Raw genomic sequence first — 15,674 nt, forward strand, 5'->3', positions numbered from 1 at the left:
AAATAAGAGGGCGGCCTACTATAGAGCCATTGAGGGGCTCCAGTCAACCAAGTCAAGTTTAAACGTGACTACGTGACTATCCGGCAACACAAAGTGAAAAACTATATTTTGAGAAAACACAGTTTGTTACTGCATGACTTTACCGTGCAAAACCAAAGTCATATCAATATCTAGAAATGCTTCTTGAAATATATGTAACACTTTGGTTGTTAACTGCAGAGCTTTGAGTAAGCTACTAGCCACTAGCCGCTAGCCAGCTAGCCAAACATGCCATTTCAGTTAAATGTTTTACCCATTGACGTATTAAATGGTTTTACCTTATAGCCAAAGAATTTCTTTATTCAACTCTTCACATCATTACGTAGTTGATCAAATAACGATTCTTACCTCTCCAAGTCTCGGCGTGGACCTGCAGTAGCGGGCTAGCGGCCAACGGACACGTCTATTCAAAAGCCATGGCCTTAGGGACTATCAATAAATTGCTGGTCCAAACGCTGCAGAAAACCTTACTCAAACTACACTCATTTAAATTTCATAGAACTAATAAATTGTCAAAGCTGAATTGCAGTTTAGTAATATTTATGACATAACTTTAGGAAACACCACTTAATATTGGTGTCCAGTCTGTATTCATATTTTTATGAATATTATTAATATTTTTCATTACAAAAAATGTCAGTTTTTCCTCAATATTCCTAGTCATGTGACCCAGCAACGTCAAACCAGTCTCAAATTATTATACTAAAGAGTACCTTTAGGAAACACCACTTAATGTTGCTGTCCAGTCTGTATCAATATTTTTTATGAATATTATTCATATTTTTTGCAAAAAATTTAAATTTTTCTTTAGTATAATAATTTGAGACCGATTTGGAGTCGCTGGGTCACGTGACTTGGAAGCGATTGAAGAGAAATTTAAATTTTTGTTAAAAAAAATAGGAATAATATTCATAAAAAAATATTGATACAGACTGGACAGCAATATTAAATAGTGTTTCCTAAAGTTATGCCATAATTATTGCAAAACTGCAATTCGGCTTTGACAGTTTATCGACTATGACATTTAAATGAGTGCAGTTTGAGTAAAGTTTTCTCCAGCATTAAGAGCAGCAATTTATTGATAGTCCCTAAGGCGTTGGCTTCTGAATGTCCGTCAAATAACCAACCCGCTGCTAACTTCACCTCGGTCGTGAACGTCACTTGTGTTCTTCCCGCGAGTGCAATGTTTCATATTCCTCTTCTGCTCTGGAGGATATTCTGTCTTCTTGGAAATCATGAGTTATCCACTCTTTGCGCTCTGAAACCAGTAGCCGGGTAGCAAACTGCCATTTAACACCACAGAAGAAGAATGCTGGCTGGATGGGCAGAACTGACTGAAACAGCACAACTTCTTTGTAAAGAATAACGACTAAAAGTAAGTAATATTGTAAGTTTCTTTTGTTTTGCAAATTAACAGACTCTCTTAACGCACATGCGCTTCAGTAGGCCTAATGTCACCTTACGAAAATAGACCGTATATAAATCACTGTGTGTGATATAGCCTAAATGCCGCATACGCGCAACCAGCTAGCTATACTTAGCTATACTTACACCTAGCTAATACACGTATGACTACTGAGACAGAACTGTTTTTTATTAAAATAATTACAACTTGCTATGTCTATGGTTACGAATCTCATAGCGTTCAGACTCCTCAGAAAGGTCGAAGCATTGTTTACAACACGTGTGTCTCATAGAATAATTGTGAAATTGTTTGGCACAAAACATGTATTTGTTACCACATTTAAAATCATGTTGCTACATAGTTAATATTAGACCATTTATGTAAATTATACCAAATTGATCATCAATACTTTTGCTACTTTAAGAATATGATCTTTGTGATAATTTTGTAGTTTGACTTAAGATTTTGAAATTAACAGTAACCTAATATTAATATAACAGCTCTATACTATTTCTGATACCAGTCATTGATTAATTGTTAAATGGCCATGGTCTCCCCTTTCCCCCTGCTCTTTATTAAACAGAAAATGCATTTTTAGGTAAGGTTATCAATTTTATCCAATTAGGAGAGAATTCACACAGAATAATGAATACACATGCGAGACTGGAAGTGATAAGATAAAAGATCAAAATGGTTCAAAGAAATGAACAGAGAAAATTGGAAGTGGAATAAAATCGACACTTTCTAGAATTTTTTTTTTCTGTTTGCTTAAGAACTGATAAGATGAAAACCCCTATTACTCAACAAACACTTGATGCTTCATCATAATGTAGAGTTTTAAATTACAGAAAGTTCCACTATATATTCCAGCAGCTTGTGTAGTATTGGAGTGTCAAAATGACCAGACGAAAACCTGGAAAACGATGGAGAAGGACTGGTAATGAAGAAGACCCAAATAAACGACCAAGAAGGACTACACAATTGGTGAGTAGCCTGGCATAGCCGTGTTGCAGCAGACTTACAGCATATGATATTTAATACGTTATTTTCCTCCCTGCAGTCATCCCTCCCTGTGGCCACCAATGTTCATGTGGAGACTGATCAGCAATATTTAGGTAAGTTATGAAGTGTGTGTGTTTGTTTTATGTTCAAAAGGCATCTTCTCTGTTGTCTGACCTGTTGTAGCCACACCCAGTGGCAAGTGCAGAGGAAGGAGAGAGATCCTGAACACAACTAGTTCTGATCGAGAATCACAAGCACTGTAGATAGAAAGATACAATTAGATTAGTGTTCTTTGAACCTCTCTCCTTTAAGTTAAGGCTGTTAATAATAATTTAAGACCATGATCCTTTCATAAAGCTTACTGAGTGGCTGCAGCCTCATGTTCGGTTTGCTACTGTGGAATTCTACTCATTATTGGCATTGTCTGTAACCATCAGCCTGTATCATATATATCCTTCCGAACCCTGTCCAGCTACTCATTCAGCTCAGGTCCCACAACTTCTTATTGTTGTGTGTTGTGATGAGTTACATTCAACACTGTGGATTATGTGTTATCCAAAACATAGAAAGAGATGTAAACATAAACTGCTATAGCATGATCAAGATGTGGGGAAAAAAAAAATGCATCCTATTAGGTGTATTTATAAATATCTTCCATTTATGTAAACTTGTCTCTTGTATTTTATGTGTTTTCTTTTTTTTCCTTTTTCTTTTTTATCTTTTGAGTTTCTTGCAAGAAAGTTTCTCACAAGGAATCTGTTTTTTGCTTATTGATGAAAAATATACTTTAAACAAAATGTGGCTCTCTTAATATTTTCTAGAGGGTCGTGATCCAGAAAAAATGTGTGAACTATTTATGTGTCCTCTTCTGTGTCAGGAGCTAGCAGCAGGAGAACACAGCAGGAGGGGGTGCTTCCTGGAGGAGCCCAAAACGCTGCACTTCTAGGGGAACATGTTCAGCCTCCTGGTGTCCATGCAGGATGTACCACACTCACTGTGGAACATCAAGTCTCTCACCACCTGTCAGGTACACACACCCTCTGTCTGTCTGTCAGTCTAATGATGTACAATATGTTCTGTCACTGAGCGGATCCTACAAAAAAGAAAAAAATGCTATTTATCATGATTAACTCAGGAAATCCTGAGATTAATCATAATTAAGAATTTATTCGTTTGACAGCACTAGTTGTGACAAGATGTTTTTTTAGACCCTTAATAATTTTTATTCAATTTTTTTACCAGCACAAGAAAGCGAGGCACAAGAAAGTATTTCAACTGTTCTCTCTATCGAAGACAATGAAGAACCATCTTCCAGTTCAGCCTTCAGAGATCCACCTGATGGTATAACAACTGAACAACATGGCAGTGCTGAGTATGATCCATCTCAATCATTTGAGGAAGCTCTCCCTGATGTAGGGGATTGGATTTACGATGATGGACATATGTTCAGTGAGGGATTTGAAGAGGGTTTGAGTGAGGAGTGTGCAGAAGAGTCAAATTTCAAGGACACAACAGACAGACCATTATATGATAATGCATCAATAACTGTGGCAGAGTGCCTTTTGATGATCATGGCTTATGTAAACTGTCATAAATTAACTGATAAAGCCCTTAGTGATTTGCTGAAAATTTTCAAGTTGCTTTGTCCAGATAGTCTGAATACAGACTGCTTAAATAGTGTACAGAAGTTCAAAGACTTTTTTTTCTCCCACTCTGCATCATCCCCTATTGTATTGCATAAATATTGCAATAATTGTTTTGGGTCATTAGAAGGTGAACAATTAGAATGTCTGTCTTGTGGGACCTGTGTGTCAGAAGAAAGATCCTCATCCTTCATAGAGGTTCCAATTGAGGCACAAATAAGGTCATTGTTTCTCAAGCCAGGTTTTCAGAAGAAGCTTAACTTTAGATTAAGCAGGAAGAAGACAGATCCGAACAACATTGAAGATATATATGATGGAGAAGTTTACAAACGGCTTGTGGATGGGAGTGGTCCTCTTAGTGACTCTAAAAACATCTCAATTACTTGGAACACAGATGGGGTACCTATTTTCAAATCGTCCAAATTTTCAGTGTGGCCTTTTTATTGCATCATCAATGAATTGAGCTTCATGGAACGCACAAAGAGAGAGAATATGTTATTTGCTGGACTTTGGTATGGGGATGCAAAACCATCCATGGTTACATTTCTTAGACCACTAAGTGACACACTGAGTAAACTTGCAGACAATGGAATTCTTGTGCAGCCTGCAGAGTTGACATCTGATCCTTTTGTGTGTAAAGTGCTTACCATTGCTGGAACATGTGACTTACCTGCTAAAGCTTTAGTCCTTAATTCAGTGCAATACAATGGGAAATTTGGATGTCATAAATGTGAGCAGCCAGGAGAGACTGTGAGGACAGGGGAAAGGGGACATGTCCATGCATTTCCATACCAACATGGAAATCCAAAAGGGCCACTGCGCACAAATGAAAAGTTTGCTCTTGATATGAAAATTGCAAATGAGACCAAAACCACTGTTAAAGGGGTGAAGGGTCCCTGTTGGCTTAGCAAACTTAAAAGTTATAACCTTATCAAAGGCACTGCCATAGATTACATGCACTCAGTCCTTCTTGGAGTAATGCGCCTTTTGATGATTCTGTGGTTTTCTCCAGAGTTTTCTCGTCAGCCCTTCAGCATGGCAAAAAATGCCAAAGAAATTGACAGGAGATTTCAGGATATCTCTCCACCATCCTCAACTCGATATCCTCGATCAGTGGCATCTCACAGAATGTTTTTTAAAGCATCAGAATATCGGGATATTTTGATCTTCTTTGGACCTGTTGTTTTCCGTGGAATTCTTGCAACACTTTACTACAATCACTTCCTTCTACTAAGTGAAGCTATTTTCATTTTGTTAATGGAATCCATATCAGTTGAACAGATTGATCATGCAGAAAAACTACTGTTGAACTTTTGTTCTCAAATGGCTAATCTCTATGGTGAGCGGTACGAAACTGCAAATGTACATCTTCTCGTGCACCTAGCAGACAGTGTCAGGGCTCTTGGTCCATTATGGACTCATTCATGTTTCCATTTTGAGGACAAGAATGGCTATTTGTTAAGGCTCATACATGGCACTCAAAATATACCTATGCAGATCGTCCATGCAGTCAAAATTGTGCAGTCTATTCCTGTTATTTCACAAACCATAAAGCCAGGGAATGCCATAGCTGAATTGTACACACAGATGACTAAAGATGATAGTTTATGTCAAGATAACAATGATTTGTCTAGGACTAAACTATATGGAGCATCTAGTGAACTTCAACTGGACACAGTTCACCTTTCTACATTGGAAAGACTTACTGGCTACTGCATCAATTCTAAAACAGTAAGGATATTTCACAGGGCCCAAGTTAAGAGAAATTATCTCACGTCAAAACACTATGGGAAAGGCAAGAGAAGGAACAATTTTACAGTAGTTTTTTCTAGTGAAGGACAAACAAAGTATGGACAGATTGAATTCTTCTTTACCTCAGAACAGTCATGTACCAAATGGGCCCTTGTTCATGAATTCAAAGTTGCAGGTTTTTCTTTGCTGCAAGATAGTGTAACAAATGGTACATGTAATCATGTAGTTCCCCTATTGGAAACCTCTGCCAATACAATCGTTTCCTTGGATCATATATTGGGTAAAGTTGTTTTCCTTGACTTGACATCTATACCTGGCATTATGTTTGCAGCTCATTTGCCAAACACACTTGAAAGGTTTTAACCCAAATAATTTAAAAGAAGCCAAAAATCTAATGGTTGATTATTGAAATAACATGCTCTGAAAATGCACAACTTGTTCAAGAAATCAACAAATTTTGTTCAACATTACATAAATATATGTCACAAATAAAGGATTTGCCTGAATTAATTATTTTGTCACATTTTTGCAAGAGATAAATTGAGATATGATTGAGGTGTAATATTAAAGTGTGTCATGTTGAGACTCATTTGAGAGCTTCCGCTACTTAAATTTTTCTTTTTTGCTGAGGTGCTATAAAGGAGACAACTGTAAGAGAATCTGAGAACTCAAATAGTGAGCAATGAAAGACAGAACCATATATATTTCTCACTGAGACATAACTGAGATAGTGCTTCCAAGTAAGGATACCAAATTCAGACATATTTGAAATCGGCACAATATGTCTCATTTTTCTCTTAGCTGAGATCAAAAAAAGAGACAGCTGTGAGAATATTTAGAGAGCTCGCACAATGCTTACTCTAAGACTTATTTCTCAGGAGAAAAATTTGAGAAGAATGAGAAAACCACTTTGGTCTCGATTGGTGCTCATTTATATCTAGGAGATGGAAATGTGACATAAAGGAGATCTCATCTTCAATTTTGCTTTGCTATGGGTATTCATCTTTTCATATTGGCTGATCTGCACTCATTCTTTGAGATTTCTTTTTAAATTGCATCTTTAGCCCTCCTTTTTCATAAAAATATAGACTAATTGAAAGGTAGAAAAACAGTTTAAGACAGAAAAACATTGAGAGCCAAGATTAAAATAAAGCTACTATTCCAGACACCAGAAAAATGTTATCTCATCTATAAAATTCAATATGGATAATTTAGTGTAAATGCCAACAGTGAAGCCTGAAGGGAATTAGCAGTTTATTAAAAGCATCCAACTTGTTTTTGTCACCTTATGTTGCTTATTCTGGTGTCTGTTGTAAATAGCATTGCCCCATGTTATGCATCATTAAATAGAAGATTAGCGGGGGTGAAAAATATTTGATGAAACCATAGATTACAAAGTGCCATTGAGCTAGCTTTTTATCTTCTTTATCTCCAGGAATGCTGCTGCTGGGAAATGTACGGTAGGTTATCTGTTGGCGCTGATACTCCGAACCACTGCTAAACATTTATTGCATTAATTTCAACTACTTCTGTACAGTCTGTTGGAAATTTATATTGGTTTTTTTTTGTGTTATCAAACACAGAGATTGTGTTTTCTTGTACTTTTTTCATTCATTCATTGGTTTCCATTTCAAATGTTCTCTATATATTTCTTTATCAGAGCCTTAAATTGTACATAAACAGAGAATGTTTTGCCACGTTCACATATTCAGATTTTTTATTTCATGAAATGGCACCATTTTGCGATGGTGTAATTGTACATTCTGACAGTGTGATAGTCATTCGAATAATTGCACAGCTGTAATTTCAACAACGATTTGCCTTTTTTTGTCCCATCATTGGTGTTGGTCAACTAACTGTCCAGTGTCTTTGCTTCCAATAGGACATGGACATAAACTGGACTCTAATCCTCCTCAAGTTCAAAAACAGTTTCCTCAAAGATTTCTTGAAAGTGAAGTTGACCTTTGACCTTTTACATATAAATTCCATCACATGCTTTTATGCTGTGATACATCAGCATGAAATTTTGTCTTTCTAACTAATAATTCATTCCTGCCGTATGGCTAATACCGAGCCAATTTGGACCTGGTATCTATTCTTAATCCTGGTCCTTGTGTTCCAGCAGCCAAGGAACAGGCTTTCAGATGAAGATCTGACAGCCAAGAGCCACTTACCTCATGTTACAGAGGTTGGAAAGCAACTACAACTTGTAGCTGGTGGAAAACCAAACTGGTTCCAGACCAACACCAACACTAGAGTCGAACTAGCACCTGGTTTGATTCTGTAGAAAAAAGGTAATAATGATCTTTACCTTTGGTCTCTACATTCACACTAGATCATGTGAGCATTTATGCCCAATTCCCTCAAAGTATTCCTGTGATGTAGGCAGACATGCAGACAGACATGTGGATGGACATATGGATAGAGATACAGTGGGAAGGATGGACAATCCAAAAATATAATTCCTCCATTGCTGGCTGTCGCTAACAAACCAGCATAAAAAAATGCCAAATGAAGCTTTTCTCCCTCCAGAGACTGAGAAGGCTGTTGGAGAACGCACCGATAAGAGAAAACTCACAGACAATTGTTACATCAAAATAACAGAAATAAGAATCAAAGAGAAGAGTCTGCATTAGTGACTCAAATGTTCTTACACTGTTTAAGGATGTTATTTTATAGCAAATGTAATTCCAAACCAAACAGTGCTGTGCTACATGAACCAGTACACAGCTCAGGGGCAGCAGGGCCCACTCCACAGTCTGTCATTGCATGAGGCCCCTGTGGCAGTGCTGGGGCCTGTAACGTGAGTTGTTTCCCCGACTTTTGAGGCTGATTTGTTTATTGTTTTATAAAAGGCTCTTTCTCCGACTCTGCTGAGATCATTTGAAGCTGTGGAATAATTTTAGGCCTGAACCTGTGCTGAAACCTAAGCTCCAGACATTATTCATTAATAACGTTAGGGTGTTGATGACATCAGCAGCACACAGGGAAAAGAGCTCTGTCATAAACATTAAAGATGGCTGACACCTGTCTGCAGCTGCATTAGCAGTTCACCGCAGTGCCAGCACCATGACACTTCAGTGACCTGCTGCTTCAGGTGAGTCTGAAAGAAGTTTGTCATCAGCTGGCACTGACATGCACAGCTAAATGGTGTATTTTATGAAGTGCTTAGCAACCAGGTACAAGTTTGAAGCCCTAAATTATCCTAAAACAGCCAGTACTTGTAGCTATTCCTGATTGTACTGGAAAGAACTCAGTATTTTCAAGGTAATTTATCTGTTTAGAGACAGGTAATGATAGTAACTCAGCTGCTAATTTTGATATGCAGTGCATATATTTGTTTACTGCAAATAAAATTCAACACAATCACAGTTACGGTGTGTTAATTCAATACAAGGAGTTCTATTGTGAGGTCCATGTCAGATGTAACATTACATGTGGCTCCATCTTTTTTATTCTTTTTCAGTGTGTGCCTAAAAAACAAAAATATCATAAAAATTCTTATAGGCTGAGAAAGATAAAAAAGTTGGTGCAATGCACATAGATATAAAGGGACTAATGTAATAAAAAAATAAATGAATGCTGTGTTAGATTGGAAATGAACTGCCATCCTTTGTCATGTGCTACAAAAAAAAAAAGTTAGACAAAGGGCTTTGACAAAATATGGAAAAGTCCATGAAATAAGTAGAAGAGTTTGACTGAATGTCAGATGTTCTAGATTTAGTTCAGAAGTCAAAACCAGCACCAGGTTGTATTTTTTTAAGACAAAATATGTCTATGAGCTCCTCAATCTATAACAAAATCAACGTGCTAAACTACAATCCTCTACATATAAGTGGAAGTTTAAGTGTGTAATGTCACTGCATGAATTTGGATATTGTTTTGATAATTATCAGTTAAAATTTGTGATAAATTTGAATGGAGACCTGACCAGACTAATAAGAACTTCTTCTAAAAAATTTGCAATAAATCAATATCTGTGTATATTATACTCCTGAATGTGATACTGACTCCAAATAAGTTTAACTTTAATTGATTTTCTGTTATTTTTCACTGTCAGTCAAATGTCTAAACAATTATATTCTTGCATAACAATAACATTTTATTTCAGAAATTATAATAGTAGAGATGGGAAACTCAGACCATTTTAACTGTGAAACCCTGGGTAATTTGTTTCCAGTAGGAATCATTTCAATGTAACACAAAACCAGAGGCGTCAAAAGTATTGACATTCATTCCACAGGTAGAAGTATAGATACTAGGGTTTAAACAGACTTCCGTAGAAGCTGAAGTATCAACTCAAGCTTTTTACTCAAGTAAAAGTGTAAAAGTACTGGTTTCAAAACTACTTATAGTATAAAAGTGAATGTAAGGGGAAAAAATGCCATTCGGACAAAAGCGTGCCACAGGAGCCTATAGTGCACTACCCCACCTCCCAAAAAACCTGTTTCTAAAGGCCATAATGACTATAAGTATTGGAATGGTGCAAAAAGTCAGGTGTGATGGATCGCGTACAAACCAATAGAGTGTCAGAATGGTGTATGTTTATACTTCTCATCCAACCACAATTAAAATTCCCTCTATCCGGATGGTGCAATTTATCTGGATAGGTTTTTTTTATTTGAGTGATGACAAGCCAGAATGAAAAATGAAATAGAAGTAACAAGGCTATCTTTAAAATGTAAGGAGTAGAAAGTAAAGTTAATTGCATGAAAATGTAAGGAATAGAAATAAAAAGTCAGCTTAAAAAATTATTCCAGTAAAGCATAGATAACCAAAATTTGTACTTACTTCATTACTTGACACCTCTGCGCAAAACAGTGGAGGAGCCACTGGTAAAAGTTTCATTCATGTAAAACCAAGTTATGACCAGAAAACAGCAAAGGTAAAACAACGTTCATGATCATCTCTTCATAATGTGACCTTTAGTTTTGCTCTTCTTTGTCTCATTCAGGGAATTTTAGCAGTAGAGAGATACTACTAATATTGTTTTATTTAATTATCCATGACATACACTGGTCTCAGACCATGCTTGTTTTTCTATATTTGCCCAATGAAGTACTTTTTATTTGAGTTGTGTTCTGTTGTCTGACAGTTGGTTTCATTGAGCTGTTAACTGATGTTCTTCTGGTTATGTGAATGTATAGAATTATCATGTAGCATTGCCATGGTAACACAGATGGAACTGTGGCTGCCCTTGGTACAGGAGGCTGGTCCGTGTCTCTCTCTAGCTCAGATTGTTGGGCTCACAGATACATTTGGCTCAGTCACTTCCTTTCCTCCCTACAAATCAACTCCTTACTGGAGTTTCTGTGACTTTTGGCAGCTTCTATGGAAGTATGTGTTGCAGTGGCGGATCTACAAAAAACGGAGGGGGTGGGGGTGGGGGGTGGGTAGGATAATGGTGGGGTCCATAGTCGGAGTAGGGGTTCAAAGGCGTGAAGTAAAGCAAAATTAACATTATAAATGTTTCAAATCACATCAAACTGTATATTTTTTAATGATCATACACTAATAAAGTGAATCCAAATGAACCTCACTAATGTGACCACTTTTAGAATCAAAGCGAAGACTTGGCTTTAATAAGGTTGTCCTCAGTTATTGCACTGAATTCCATTGTATACCAAATAATTTTAAATTAGAAACAACAGGATACAGTAAAGGTATAGACCTATGTTTGACAACATTCAATCACTGGTTTTGTTCCACAGCAACTTAAAGATATTTCATATTCAGTCCATGCAGTTCTACAGTTCCCACTCTATAATAACACATTCCATACCTTCTGTAGGTGCCTGTTTTTCCAGAATGCAGACCCAAATGCTGCTTGAACAGACAGTTGTCTCTATATGATTAAATTTCAGTCTACTTTGGATTTAACTCCTTTACCATTTAGACTCTTGTCATAAATGTGAAACAGGAGACCAGGGTTTGAAACCCAGCAAGACCATTTCTATTGGATTCTACATTTTATATTTTCAAATGTGGGGGGTTTGCAGCAGTGGTAGGTAAATCCTCCATTGTATTGTTATTAGGTTGCTAAGAGGCTTGTGGGTTACACCATTTAGAACTGAAATGTGTTAGGACTCAAGTGATCTGAGTAAAAGTACACACAGATCTGTGAGTCCTGAGTCATTTTAGGGATTCAGATAAAAGCTCACTCAACCGTCTCCATAATGCAGTTTTAAGTTTCCTCCTCTTCCATCGTTGCCTTGCTCTTGGTTACAGTCATGATGATAACAGAAGATAAAAATGTCACAGTAGTTTATACTGACGACCAACCACACTAGTCGCTTTTCCATCAACTCTCAAATTGTGCGAATATAACTTGCGCACAAAAATGTTTCTTAAGGAAAAATGACAATTTCGCTGAAATTCTCATTTTTCCATGAAAAGTTTTTGCACTGGCAAGAGGTGGTTTTTCAGGTGTAGCAAAATCAGTATATCACACAAAAGTCATGTGAATTTAAAAAAACGGATGTTGACGGACGTTACAACAAGCGAAGAAGACAAGTTTTAAAAGAAACATGGCACGGTATATGTGGACACACTAGGAAACCAAATCATTTTTTAAATTTAGTACTGGATAGAGGGGTAATAGTTAATAATAATGAAGATATCTGTAAATCTACATGATATTTATGTTCATCACCATGTTTACGGCATGACTTCTAGCGTCATCTCACGATAATAAATAAACAAATCATTGCATTTATGATTTAATAGAAAAACTTACATTACGCACTTCTGTTTTTTCAACATTTAGTAAATATCAGTAAAGTTTTGCACAGATGTCCAATGGAAAAGCCACTACCATCAGTGTCTTGTACCTGCAGTGGAAATGTGTTGTGCTGGTGTTTCGTTGAGTAAAGTGGAGCTGATATCGTCAGTGGAAAACCAAGATGGACAAGAAGGACAAACTGCCTGAGTTAAGTTAGCCTTTAATGGGTAATAAGAGTGACAGACTGACAGAGGACGTCACAGTAGCTACATCCACTTCTGTGATGTTTCACTGCTATGAATTGAACAAATCTTTAATATGAGTACAAGTAGTAAATGAAAGTGAAAACTCAAACACGTAAAAAAGCGTCAGTCATCTCTGGTAGCGGATTATATTCTCCCATCAACTGTCTTTGCTGAAGATATAAGGTGAGTTTTTTAATTACAGTTTTATATGTCATGCTGTCTTATGAAAGCTCTCCCAACATCCTCAAAGGTCTGGGTTTAACCAAAGTAATTTTTCCCTTGAATCCCATGGCGGCCACACAGTTCAAAGACATTAAATTTGCTCCATGTATTGATTGGTTTGTTATTAGTTGGGGATGAGCACAGAGCTCTGGAGAGGTTCTCTAATAAAGGTGTAAGCTGCAGAGAAAAAAACATGTTCAGTCACAAAGCTGGAACTAGGAACAGATGAGGTTGGAGGAAATAATGACCTGTAAAGATTATTGGAGAGGATGTCAGGCTCAAATGGCAAACATCAATACCTCTAGTGTATTGATGTACGGCAAAAAAGTAGCTCATTCCTCTCTGACAAATGCCTTTAAGATTATGCATATATTCAGGGTGTCCATAAAGTTTCTTTACAATTTAACCCTTTTACAACTGTCATTATATCAGGCGGTCTTCATGTTTTCTGTGCAATAAAAGTGTCAGAAAATGTCTTTTTGCCAATTTCTTAGCACAAAATTAACTTTCAACCTTTGGCTACTAATTATCATTGTTTTAAACTATAAATGCTTAAAACAGTGTGTTTTAGTAAAAAAGACAAACAGACTTTAAGTTTTTAGCGTATTTAATAACCAGATATCATGATCATACTAATCCATTATTTTTAAATACTTATGTTTTGAAGTTTAGACATTTGGTTTATTATAGAACAAAACCAACGTGATATCATGAATTGCATACAGATAACAAACCGCTGTTAATTGCCGTGTTATTTGTATGTATTATAAGCTTTGAGCGTGTATATTTATGCCGCGTAAAATAACACGCCATGAGCGCAATTAGCAGCTACCGCGATTAGCAGTTTGGGTTAGGAGTTAGGGTTAGCAATTAGCAATTAGCGGCTAGTGCATTGACACGCCATCAAATAACGTGCGAAAGGATGAATATGCGTACAAATAGCATGAATAAATACAATTAAGTGGCACCACAGACAACGCAATTTCATGAGATCAGTCTGACAAAGTAAATCATGTTTAAAGAAAAAAACAAGACACTACCAGATTGTGTGCAAAAGTTTTTAATAGTGTCTGAAAGTAAATATGAGTTGAGAGATGGATGCAAATGTATGTTACAAAAAGCTAAAAAAGTAAGTTAAAAGAGGATGCATTTCTTTTAAAGGGGTTCAACTGTGGAATAGTGCTAATTTAAAACTTAAGCAATGTACTCCCTTTATTATGTTCAAAAAAGCATTATATGCATCTTTATTTGAGGATTATGGCTGTAATTGAAAAAAAAAAAAAAAAAAAAAAAAAAATATATATATATATATATATATATATATATATATATATATATATATATATATATGTGTGTGTGTGTGTGTGTGTGTGTGTGTGTGTGTGTGTGTGTGTGTGTGTCTCTGTGTGTGTGTGCGTGTGTGTGTGTTTGTTTTTCTTCTCGACATTATATATTGTGTAGCTTAAGCTGTAAAGTAAGTGGGCATTAATAAGCTTTGTTTCTACCTGAGCCTTTTTCAGTCAAATTGTATTATTTCTCTCCTCTGTTGTTTTAAAATGCAAATGACTGAAAATAAACTAACTAAAATTAATATTTATCATCAGAAACAACTGTAAATGTCCATAATGAAATTTTTTGAGATTGCAAAAATCCATCTTACGGCTTCATATTTTTTATTTCCAGGCATCTTTAGCCTGTGTGGAAGTCTCTCAAATAGTTCCTTTCTACTTGTAATAGAGTCCCATATTACTGCTGTAAAGTGTTATATAGTGTTGGAAAGCTCAGGATCTCAGCTTTGTGGATAATGCAAACGATTCAGGACTTACAGTAATATGAATGCTGTAAAGTGCAAAATGCAGCGCTGGAGAGACTGCTGTTGTTAAAGGGTTAAAAATGAGTACAAAAGCAACTGATGAGATATGTTCATCAGATTTGTTCTCAGTGGTTTTCAAAGTTTTTAATCACATTGTGGGATCATGTGCAATCGAATCATTGGTCCATTTTTCTTCAATAAAAGGTCAAAGACTGTAAATGTTTCCCTTGGCCTTTTGACTAAATATGTGTCACCACAACTGGATGACCTTCAACCAACCATCATTTTCCAGGTAGATGGTGCACCACTACACTGGGGACTGCATGTTGGTGGGTTCCTAAATCTAACATTTCCAAAACAGTGGATTGGAAGGGATGGTCCAATTCCCTGGACACCTCCTTCACCACATATCACTGCCCAGGATTTCTCTCTATGGGGTTATGTTAAAGATGTCATGTATCGAACAAAGATACAGGACATCAGCAACCTGAAGTGAAAGATCACTGATGTCATTGACACTACTGATGAGGCTGTGATACAGCCAACATGGAAACAAATCAAGTACTGTCTAGATGTGCCTCATGTAACTAATGGTGTCCATATGGAGGTGGATTAAATGAGGCAAAAAAAACCCTTCAATATCTACTTTTTATTTTGTAATAATTTCCATAGATGTGTCTTTTTTTTTATTTGCTTTTGTAATAAATTTGTTAAATTGTAAAGAGACTATATGGACACCCTGTATGTTCATGGTTTGGGGAAACTGCTAATTCTGGTTCTGGTGGAAGAAGCTCTAAGTACAGCAGGGAATGATTCCAACCCTGTAAAATAA

At 36.5% G+C, this 15,674-nt stretch overlaps 1 long non-coding RNA gene across 1 annotated transcript; it reads left to right on the plus strand.

Moving 5' to 3' along the window:
- Nucleotides 1-1,375: 1,375 nt before the first annotated feature.
- LOC115429593 (uncharacterized) lies at nt 1,376-2,560 on the plus strand. The gene is made up of 3 exons (XR_003936809.1): nt 1,376-1,414; nt 2,327-2,428; nt 2,505-2,560. It is a non-coding gene; the product is annotated as an uncharacterized LOC115429593 (long non-coding RNA).
- Nucleotides 2,561-15,674: the final 13,114 nt, after the last annotated feature.

The sequence above is a fragment of the Sphaeramia orbicularis genome, chromosome 12 (genome assembly GCF_902148855.1).
Source record: "Sphaeramia orbicularis chromosome 12, fSphaOr1.1, whole genome shotgun sequence".
Lineage (NCBI taxonomy): Eukaryota > Metazoa > Chordata > Actinopteri > Kurtiformes > Apogonidae > Sphaeramia > Sphaeramia orbicularis.